This window comes from Netta rufina (genome assembly GCF_964035555.1).
Source record: "Netta rufina genome assembly, chromosome: 1".
Taxonomy (NCBI): Eukaryota; Metazoa; Chordata; class Aves; order Anseriformes; family Anatidae; genus Netta; species Netta rufina.
In genome coordinates, this window is record NC_140123.1 from 130863121 (window position 1) to 130874978 (window position 11858).

Below are 11858 nucleotides of genomic sequence, written 5' to 3' on the forward strand. Positions count from 1 at the left end.
GAAACAGAGTGCACCAAACAGGCTTATGGTGCTGCTCCTGTGAGACTTCTTCTTGGAGCTTAGACACAAATGCTCTGAAATACTCAGTATTTACCAAAATGCAGGTGCCTGCACTCCTTCAGTGCTGTGGGTGTCCAGTGTACTTGTACATTTATTTATTTTTTTATATCTTCAAAGAGCACTGTCATAATTTACCAGGTTATGGGGGGAAATATATCTAACACTTCAAAAGCCTTGAGACATTACTGTAATAGTGGAGGGATAAATACTTTACAAGAGATAGCACTGTAATAGATTGCTCTATTAGAAATCTGTGAAGTGTGTTGTCCAATGATGTTAGTCGCCTGTCTCCACTGAAGTTGAACTAATGGTCTGGGTCCTTTATCTCCATGTTTTCAATCACTATCGAAGCATAAAGTTGCAGCACTTTGTCAGATTCTGGGCATTACACCACTGTCACGGAGGTGTCCCGATTGGGTGTTCTGTGCAAGAAAAAAAATTGGCAAAAATGTGATTTTCTATACAGTTGTTTGGCTAGCTTCACATACTGTGAACACATCACTGCACATTAATAGGAGCCAGGATAATTGGATGGGGTGATTAAGAATTAAAGTCATCAAATTAGAGAACAGGAAAATCAATGTGCAATGTTCAGCACAAGACAGATCATGCAGGGGGAGCCAGAATTCGACCCATCTCTTCCTAACTTAAATGGAATCTGGGTTGTACGTTTGACTGTGATATATCCAGATGTAATGGTATCAAACCAGACCAGCAGAGATTTAAGCTAAAGATATAGTTCCTTATTCATTTGGCACAAAAGTGAGTATTTACTCATAAAGGAAGTGAGAAGTAACACATCCCTGATTTGCCTTTCCTTCAGAGCAGATGCTCCTGATTTATGTACTGAATTATTCGTATCACAGTGATTTGATATGAATCACTGTGAATGCAATGTCATAGGAACTCTGGGATTCTTGATATGCCCTATCTTAAATAGATGCTGCAGGGAGTATAGATTTGTCACTGTGATTGTTTTAGATGAGGTAGCATTTACCATTTTTACAAATTATTGTTTGCATTTTTGTAATGACTGTTATTTATGCTAATACACAACAAATAAATATTGTTCAGAGTTTCTTAGCCACCCACGCTTTGCTGTTGTGAGGCTGTTCTGTCTGTATGGATGCTGAAGTAAAGAGGTCTTTGTGAAAGTGAACATTTGTGCTAGAAATGATACACACAGAAAAAAAATACAGAAAAATAATGTTATTTTTGCCTGTAATTGATATCTTCCTATCTGAATGCTCCAGAAGTTTGAAACTATACTTGCTAAGGGTCCTGCAGTGGCCAAAATCTTATGTGATTTCCATGTATAAAACTGTCATGCATTTAAAATCAGGTGGAAAAGGGATATTTTTAGGATTAGATGAAAATGCTTAAATCTCTCATACAGTATGTATGTACCACTTACTGCAATTGGGGATTGATAAAAATCAATAATTACAGTTTTGAGGATAAGAGCTCTCATCTCCAACAGCTCTGGAAAGCTTCCATTTCATTTTTGCTGTGTTACTCAAGACCACAATGTTGCAAAATCAAGTTTGTTTGGAAGTAATCCTTTTTCCTTCTTTCTGTCTTCCTTTCTGTTTTGTGTCTCTATCTCAGTAGCACGGCTGAATAATTTCAAAGTGTAAATCCGGTTTTGGAGATATGAGAGGCTGACTTTTCAAACCCTAGGTGCTAAAAATCTTGAGATGCTCAAACAAACCCTAGTAGATAAGGGTTCAGAACTGGGGACAGTGAGGCAGTACTAGTCCCTGTGGTGTACCTGTGCTTCACAGCAGCAAAGCATTTCTGTGGCTAGCACAGTTAACTCACCATCCTTCAGCTTAATTCACTCTGATTTTAAATCATGGTCGTGGGTTTTGCTTAATATAATTTTTTCTTCGAGGACACTTATTTCCTATTTGACAGTCCCTTGTGAAGGCACCAGTGCCTTAATGTGCCTGTATTAGGCATGCAGCTGCTACACACTTTCCATTGGGAACAGTGCTTTATAATTTATGGATGTGCTTTTTGAAGTAATAACTCAAAATTACATTCTGTTTTATTTAATCTTTTTTAATTGGCATCTCTGAGGCTTTGCAGGAGTCTGGCTGCAGATTTTCCACTTTCTATTGGATTATTATTTTTCCCCTTTTTCTTTTTTTTTCTTTTTACTATTAACTACTGCATGCAGAGAAAAGTACACTCTTTGACAACAGTCCCCGCATGAAGATTCTTAATTAAATTGTACGCAGCATGTTGTAGAAATTGCACAGTTTTGGAGGCATGAGGTGCATGTATAATTTGGTATTTTACATGACAGCTTTGCATTTCAGCAGGATTCCAAGACACTTTCTTTGCCTCCAACATAAAATATTGTAAGAGGAAATGATCTAAAATGTGCATATACTTTGCTTCTCTTAAGTTTTAATTGCTTATCTTTCTTAAAGGTTTTTAAATAAGCCCCTTACTGTTGATGTTAGTATATATAACACATTTATTCATGCATACAAAATAGATTTAGGATACGGATACATTTCAAAGTCACAAACACACACATCCATTGACACATGACTCCAGCTGCTTTATTTAGCAGTTTAATTAAAGCAAACAAACAAACAAACAAACAAAAAAAAACAAACAAACCAAAACAGGAAAAAAACAAAAACAAAAACAAAAACAAAAACCAACAGAACTTTCAAATGGAAAGGGGAAGAAAAATGTGAGCAATAATTCCCATTCATCAGATGCACTTTGGATTTCTAACCAGTTCTATCCATGGTGCTTTTTACCCATAGTATCTTCATTCATTCTACGTGCATGCACATACATATATGCATGCATGCCGGAGAAACACAGAGTGCTAACAAAGGAGAAAGGAGATTTTAGGACTATTCCTCACTCCAGAATATAATACCTCCAGGCTCCTTCTTTTTCAGAATAATTGCAGGATAGTGGTTGACTTCATCACTTTCATTTTTGTATGAAAATACTAAATTAGCTCCTGGATCCTGTGCCTTTACATGTACTTAGCTAGTGTTCACAGATGATTGCTTTTTCCCGTCTGAAAGCAGCTCTGAGTTATGCTGATGCTCTTTGATCTCCCTTTGACGTAGTGTCTACAACCCTGGTACCAATTAGGAGACGTTTTCAGGGCTGGCAGGGGAAGGCCACCAGCTCCCATGACATGGCTGCTTTCCCTCTGGATTTCTCATCTTCCTCTTTTCCAAGAGCAGCATTTTCAGACCCACAATAAGAAGCATCCATCCTCTTCTCAAGGAGATGAGCAGCCTGCAGTCATCATGGGGAAAATGCGTGGGACGGGGATATTTACTGGGCTGCAGGAGAGCAGCTTGCAAAGAATGAGTGTGCAAATGTCTCTTCTCACGTTTCTCTCCCATGTCCCTGACATGCCTGTAGCAGTCCCTGTGAGAGAAATCACATCACAGTTTTTGAAGCCTTTTTTCACATTTGTGCCCCCACCATCCAGTGGGACAGTGGGAGGGAAAATTGACAGTGAGTTTTACCTGGGGCATGCTGTGCTGGCACAGGGGAGCTCTCCTTTTCCTTTCTCTCATTTGAGTGATGCTTGCAGGCAGGCATATGGGTCTGACACCTCCTTCAGGGGCTCTGGTGGATGGGAAGTGACCCCTGCTAAGATGCAGCAGACCTGCCACTCTGCATTCAGGTGAGCCTTCCCTGCGGCCCTGCTCCCAGAGGAAGCCTGACTCTGAGGCAGTGTGGGGAGCAAAGAAAACAGCAACATGATCTGTCATAACACTATGCAATTCTCAGCAGAGTACAGCCTGTAATATAGATTTGCTTTTAAGGATCTGGCTGTGAATTCAGGCCTTGTAGGGAACCCCTGGCTGAGGTCCTTGCAAAGTACGGATGCTACAGTGTTACTTACTCATAGGCCATCCACTGTAGTGTAGCAGCTGTATCTGCAGATGTGTCCCCTGTGGTGTGACCTGCGGGGCATTCTGCCAGGAGATATCCAAGCAAAGCCATGACCTGCAGCTGCATAAAAATAATAAATCTCCTTTAGTAAACAAATAGTAACAAAAGTCACTTCCATAGTCAGGCTGTGGCCTCTCACTATGTCTTGTAACTTGTGCAGACTGGATGGTTTCCTAAACTGACTTGCAAAGTGGAAGCTCAGCCCAGCTTTGAATGAAGATGTTGGCTCAGGTCTGTCCTACCAGTCCATCTATCCCTGCACTTCTCGTGGTCACTCACTGTTCAGTGAGATCAGACAGTGACAGATGCATGTTTTTACAGATTAAAGCTATTACCCTATGACATCTGTGTGCTTTCAAGATTAAACAAATGTTACATGAAGCACAAGGCAATCAAATAATGCCAGTTCCTACCTCTAATACATACAGATAATTGTAAACAGGAAAAATCTATCAGTTTTTGGTGTCTACTACAGTGACTGACAGGCATTCACTTAGGAAATTTCTCTATTGGTCCTGCATACTAGGCATAACAGAGATACCCATTATTTATCTCAATGGAGAAGATTTCATGCCAGTCTAGCACATCTGGATGCAACTTGAAGTACTCAGATACCCAACAGGGAATCTGAAATAAAACCCTGCCAGGCGATCAGCCAACTACTATTTGCAATAGGCTCAATATCAAACAGAAACAAATTTTCTGTTGTATTTTCCTCAGAAGGGAATACATTCCCCAGCCTTCAATATCCGGGTCTCTGACCAATCACTAATCTGGCATAGATATTTGATGGAGAAAAGCAAATTTGCAACACTTGCAGGATAGTTCTCTTGGCTGTGCATCTCTTTCCTGCTTGTGTACTGATAAAACCTTGTCCTACATCTAAAAAACAACCTCCTTGCTAACATTATAATTGCTTACTTTTGAATCAAAGGTCTCTATTAAAAATCACTGTGATCCAGTTATGCCTGTTACTGCTTCCCTGAAGTGAGCTCTTCAAAAAGAAAAAAAAAAAAAAAAAAAAAAAAAAAAATTATTAGGACCTTTATAAATTCAAGCAATCTATAAGAACAGCTCTCTTCATTATTTCTGCAACTAAGTTTTCTCTGCAGTGTAGGAGTGTGTAGGAGGTAATTCTTGCAGGGAGGTAAAGAAAACCCTTGTAATCTCAGGAACATGCTAGAAAACTCCAATAAATGCTTTCAGCACAAGATTTATTTATTTGGCCATTTTCAATTATTGCAAAGAATAGGACAGAAATACATCCACTGTAACCAAAGAGGAGCAAAATAGCAGATTTTCTGTCTCCCTACCTTGATATGAACATCTGGCTCCTTAACTCTCCATTTTCATTTCTGGTGACTGTGTTTTGGTATAACTTGTAACTCAGGAGTTGGACTCAATGGTCCTTATGGGTCCCTTCCAACGTAGTATATTCTATGATTGATCCTACGCACTTTGTTTATCTTGAGCAGTTTTTAAACATGGTTCTTCTCAGATCTCAAGGACCTGGCCTGGATCCTTTGCTTGCATAAATCCATGTTAACACACGTAGCTAGCAAAAGGATAAAGCCTGTATCTGATCCTGATGCTTTTTTTTTTTTTTTTTTTTTTTTTTCCTCTTAGGTAATCCATGTGAGGGAGGCAGGGAGGCATGTGAGTGCTTTAGTTTTCAAGCTAGCATTACCTTGGTAAGGTGGACATCCTTACTACACAGCATGCATTTGTTTTGGTTTGGGCTATAGGGCTAGAGGCTCTGGGCTGCTTTCTGATTCACTGTTCTCCCTGTGTATTATTAACAAGTTGATATTGATGATTTGAGTGGGATCCCTCTGGATGCTGTGCACAGAGAGGCTGATTCATTCCACATAAGAACCTGACCTAAGCAAGTGGCCTTGTGCAAAATGAAGGAGACTTATCTTCCCATCAGTCAAAGAGGAGGAAGTTTCCCAAGTAAAAAACATTAAAGAACCTCCAACCTCACTTGAGGCTTAACCTCACAACTGATATTCATTCAAGCACGCAGCCCAATACACTCCAATTTAGATTTTAGACTAATTTGAGCCACTTGTTCATTAAAATAGTAGCTAATTAATTTTGCTGGTAGCTATATTCATTTCTCAGCAGAATAATAAGATATCTCTTTCCTACTAAATCAAACCTGCATGCAGTATATCAGAATGAACAAGACCATCTATTTAATTTCCCAGGCATTAAATAATTAAATCTTCCTTCCAGGGGAGGACAGTGTGCTACTGCCACTGGTGAACAGATATGACAGAGATATACTTTCTTAAGGGAAACATGCAGAGGCTGAAATATCTCCTATCTGTATTTGCCCTGGCTTATCTCCATACTTTGCATTTATTACTAATGAATGCTACTAATTAACTATGTTAAAATACCTCTCTCAAGGGAACACAACATATCTGAAGTGTGATATTGTCAAGTGCATCATTTCAGGATATGTGGAGCTACTGTTTGTCGGTCTTCCAGATAAAGCCCATGTGCAACACACTGTGCTGGAAAGCAGCATGAGGAGCGCTGTGGGAGGAGATGCCCCAGCCAGAGAATGTCCTCTAGTAACACTCCTGTTGCAATATGCTCACACAGGGCAAAGTCACCCCCCCAAATTACTCGTTTGTCATGTTAATCTTGCCATGAGAAGTGAAAAAGGCTCCTGTCAAAGTCAGTATAAACAAGGGGGACAGGTATTAGCTTCATCCTATATTCTGTGTTGACCAAGCTGAAGGAGAAAATGGCCTTTTGAGCTTTCCTGACCATGGCAGGGCTCAGGTTAGTTTTGTATGTGCCAGCATGGTGCTGACTAAATGGACTGAGGAGAAAAACAAGACTTTACCTGCCTTCCTGGAGCCCATCCTTGGGTATTCTCTTACAATTGTCCGTAATTACAATTACAATATTGTCCGTATCAGGAAATAAATTGGCTGAAATCTTAAAACGCAATAGTGACATTTTTTAAATCTGAGGTGCTTGTGTTGTTTTGGCAAAAGCCTGAAATGAAGGAAATTTCATTTCATTTTTTCAGGATTGACTCCTCTAATTCGTGTCACAAACCACCCATGACTGGCAGAAGTCTATGGGAACCAGAAGTTCAGTTAAGCAGTGTAAAATAGAAAAAGGAGAGAGGAAGAGGAAATTAAGTTTTAGAAAACACTGGAAATAACATGAGAGCTCTACCATGCAGTGGAGTGATGTTTATGTAGCTACCTGGAAGAAACTCAAGTGTCCTGATGTTTGCCCTCAGGATACAAGAGAGATACATCAAGATTTGTTCAGGAAAGAGAAGTTACCACAGGGAAAGTCATGACATACCATCTATTGAGATGGAGATAAAAGGTGGAAGGCAGGATGTGTTTTAAGGACTGTAGTCATCATGATAAAAGGCCTGTGAAGCTGACCTACATGCTTTTTTTTTTTTTTTTTTTTTTTTTTTTTTTCCCTACTGAGACTTGTTTTCATTTGTTCTGTTCATGGCCAAAAGATGCTTGGTCTGATCAGCTGAGGGACAAATTCAGGCACTATTTCTCATACCACTGGTTCTTATAGCAATGGTCTGTGTCTGGCCCTTCAGCTCAATTAACTTATTATTTATTTTTTTTCTCTAAAATGTTTGTTTAGCTTGGCACAATGAAGATTCGGTGTAGCTAAGTGGGAGGACGTAAGGAGGGGGAATAATGGTGTGTGTGTATTTTCCTGTAGGATTCAGCAAGTGGTGCAGGGTTAATGACCTGTTTCTCCTTATGACAACTTGTGAACATATCATCCTGTCCCATGACAGAGGTATAACTGCAATCACACAGCTCTTAGTGATCTTCTTTATTGAGATTTTTGTGGTAGTTTATGGATTGCATAGTAGGGTATGCTTTCCACTTCACATAAACAGTGTACTTGTGATCTATTAAAAAGTAATAAATGATAATTCTGCAAGTCTCAAGTAAAAGTTCTGAAAAGAGAGGACAATATGATCCTATTGGTACCTATTCAGCAAAGCTGACACATCAGGGGCTGGGCAGGATAAGATGTTCTTAGAAGTTGCTGCTTAGAAAAATATATTCCGAAGAAGATAAAAAGCTGGAGAAAAGTAGCTTTTCTGGCTGTGATGATGCTCAGGAATTTTATTGTTTTCTTTTGTTGTAAAGAGAGAGATCTAGATAGAGGAGTATTACAAAGATAAGTCAAAGCTTTCCCACTTGAGCTGTTGCAGCTTCAGAAATTCCCCAGGCTGGTAATTCATGTCTGATTAATTGGGTTTTAAATCACTTTAATCAATACTTAGTGCAGTTGGCCAGCACACCCAACAGGTTTTATTCATTCTAGCAGCAAGAAGCAGACACTGTTCCCAGCTACTCTGCCTCCATATATGAGGCCTTTGCCACAGAATGGCTGCACAACACCTGTCCATTGAGTCCCACTATGAGGCTGGAGGTCTTGGGCTCCACCAAATGAGAAGCTTCAAAATGCAATTTGGGTATGTCTGTTATGACTTCAGATTGCCATGCTATCATAGCCACGGTCATGCATGAGTGAAGGCTGATCATTAGATTTGTACTAACACATTTTCCTCTTTGTCCTCGTGGTTATTAATCTTATATGTAATTCCTTTATATACTTACAGACATTTTCTTTTAATCTAGGTGAACAGTCTGTAATGTAACCATCTTAATCTGTTGCATGTATTTAAATCCATTATCTGATGACTTTCTGATAGCAGTGTGGAAGAAAATAGGATTGGATCACCACAATTAGTGGCAAAATGTCTCAGTGCCATTCATATGAATTATTCAGCTTACTTCACAATCCATAAAGTTACAATCATTTTATTATATGAGAAAACCAATGCATTAGAGACTATGGAAAAGATGAGTTATATGTGAAATTTGAAGCTTTATTAATACCATTGCTTTCCATCAACATTTTTTAAAATCCATCCTGACTGTTTAAGAGATCATAATACTTCATCTTTCCTCGTCCTTCGATCATGAGAATTACTTGAGCAGTACATCTTGATACATAATAAAATAGGTTTGCCAAATAAAGGGTAAGCATTAGCTTTTCTGGTCAAGTTTCAGATTCCATTGCATGTATATTTTTCATTTTTGTCTGAAGGTAGACAGTCTTATGTATCATTGCACTCCAGGGGAAGAGGGCTTTTTTATTAAATGGTTCATAGTCTTGCCAGTATCAGAATGACCCAACATTTCATTTACATCTCTATTACATTCATAACATTGTGCAATGCAGTGGCTGTGGTTATATGATTTGTCCATGTTTTTATGTGCTTATATGGCATGCCAATGGCAAAATCTCTTGCTGAGTGATTTCCTTTTGATACAAAAGACTAATCTGGGGACATCTGTATATAACCAGCATTAGGTTAAACCAGAGTGCTGTTGCATTCAATAGTCCACTGCAGCATACGGATAAGGCTTTTATTCATTGTATTTCTTACTAGCAGTAGAAGAAATTAAAATTTTCTACATAGATGAACATATATTTTTAAGGGTGATGTGGCTTAGCAAGTCTCCATCAGCCACCTGAGCTCCCACAATTAGCAGTGTGTTCTTCCATTATAATTAAAAAACCTAAAAGCATTAGTTCAAGCTGTCTTTATTCTTGTGACCATATACTGACTGTGATTAAGCATTTTGGCCCAGGAAGCCAACAGTATTCTGGGTTGTACCAAAAAAAAAAAAAAAAAAAAAAAAAAAAAAAGTGCAGCTAACAGGTTGAGGGGTGTGATTGTCCCTTTCTATCCTGTTATTGTGAGACCCCATCTGGAGTTCTGCATCCAGCTATGGGGCCTGCAACTTAAGAAAGTCATAGATCTGCTAAAGTGGGTCCAGTGGAGGGCCACAAAGATGTTCAGAGGGCTGGAGCACCTCTCCATGAAGACAACCTGAGAGAGTTGGGGTTGTACAGCCTGGAGAAGAGAAGGCTCCACGGACACCTCACTGCAGCCTTCCAGTACCTAAAGGGGGTCTACATGAAAGCTGAAGAGGGACTCTTTGTCAGGGAGTGTAGTGATAGGACAAAGGGGAATGACTTTAATCTAAAATAGGGTATAAACTAAAGGAGAGTACATTTAGATTTAGAAAAATCTTCACTTCTAAATCATTTAAATTTAGAAATTCTTCACTCAGAGGGTGGTGAGGCATCAAAACAGGCTGCCCAGAGAAGCTGTGGATGCCCCGTCCCTGGAGGTTTTCAAGGCCAAGCTAGATGGAACTTTGGGCAACCTAGTCTAGTGGGAAGTGTCCCTGCCTATGCTGGGGGGGATGGAACTAGATGGTCTTTAAGGCCCCTTCCAACTCAAACCATTCCATAATTCTATGATTTACCTTAAAATGTTGCTTCTTTTTCAAGTAAATAGTCTAGGTTTCAGTCTCTAAAACATCAGAGTCTAAGATAACTCTTCTTATATTTACAAGGAGAAACCCCAAGAAACTTTGTCTCCACCAGTGAAAAATTCCAGTTACTTTTTGGAAGCTTGTTCCTAAACCCTTCACAATCAGGAAACTCAGTCACTGTGCATGTGGCATCGCAACCACTCCACAGCAGCAGATTACTTTGCCAGTCTGTATTGTTCTCACACCTGAACACACAATAAAAAAAGATCATAGATTTACACAGATGTTTATAGAGTGTGTACATCTAAGTATATAAAGCATCAGCATATTACCAACTGAAATACTTTTAGCTTGATTAAAATCCTTCTTGGTTTGAGCTTTCATGACTTCTGTAATTCTTTTGCTGTTGTCTTCCATATCTTTCTATCTTGTACTTTTGTCTGATATTACTATTCCTTCCCCTTTTCTGTCCATGCCATCTATAATGAAAGAGAATATGACAAGCCCAGGTCATGGGTGCGAAGAATCAGAAAAGAGCACAACTCTTGCAGAATATTGAACATCCTCAGCTTTCACAACCATTCCTTTCACAACATTAAATCCAGTCTCTGCTGGGAATAAACATATCAGCTCTTTTCTAAATATAAATGAATAAACACCACAGTTTAGGGGAGAAAATAACAGGCAGGCAGCCATGGTGGCAGGGAGACTTCAGGTACTTCAGGCAGTAGAAGTAAAATATTGAAAGAATTTGCTGTTATGATTAAAAATTGCTGAGAAATAAAAGCTACTCAGTGAATCCTAGTTTCCAGACTCACCAGAGCATACCTGTACAGTGATTCACCGTGCAACACATTGTGTCCAGTAGAGACCCTGTGGTACATTTTGGTTGAGTTTATAGCAGTTGAACACTTTTTCCTAAATCTCTGTACCCTGTGGTTTCTCACAGAAAATGACTCTTTCAGCAGTACTTCAAGCAGCTAAAATGGTTCATAACAGCCCACATCAATGGCAGCTATTAACACATTATTCGTTACTTTTCTCCTTCAGTACTTCATACAGTAGATGGCACAGCTGTTGTCTTCATGCAGACAGCAGTGTTAGAGAAGTGGAGCTGCTTCAAGACGGTTTCAATGGAAGTTGTTGTGTTGTGCTTTTTTTTCCTAACCACATGATGTTAGACTCAAATCGCTGAGGTACAGTGTCCTGATAGGAAAGCTCCACACTTCAGATGTCAAAATAAGCACCCTCCATGCAAGTAAATGATTAGATGATATGCCAGAGGTATGAATCTCAGTGAGTATCCATTTGTTTGACTCAGGAGCTTAAAATGTATTGGTGCAGCTATGCTCCCTTAAAAAGTTTTTGTCAGTACTATTTTAGGTCCTATATCTGAGCTAGTCAGAAATTGAAAGAGTATCATAAATAGTAGGTGGTAGGAAGAGTGAGACACTTAGCAGCTGAAGCAGATATCCAAAA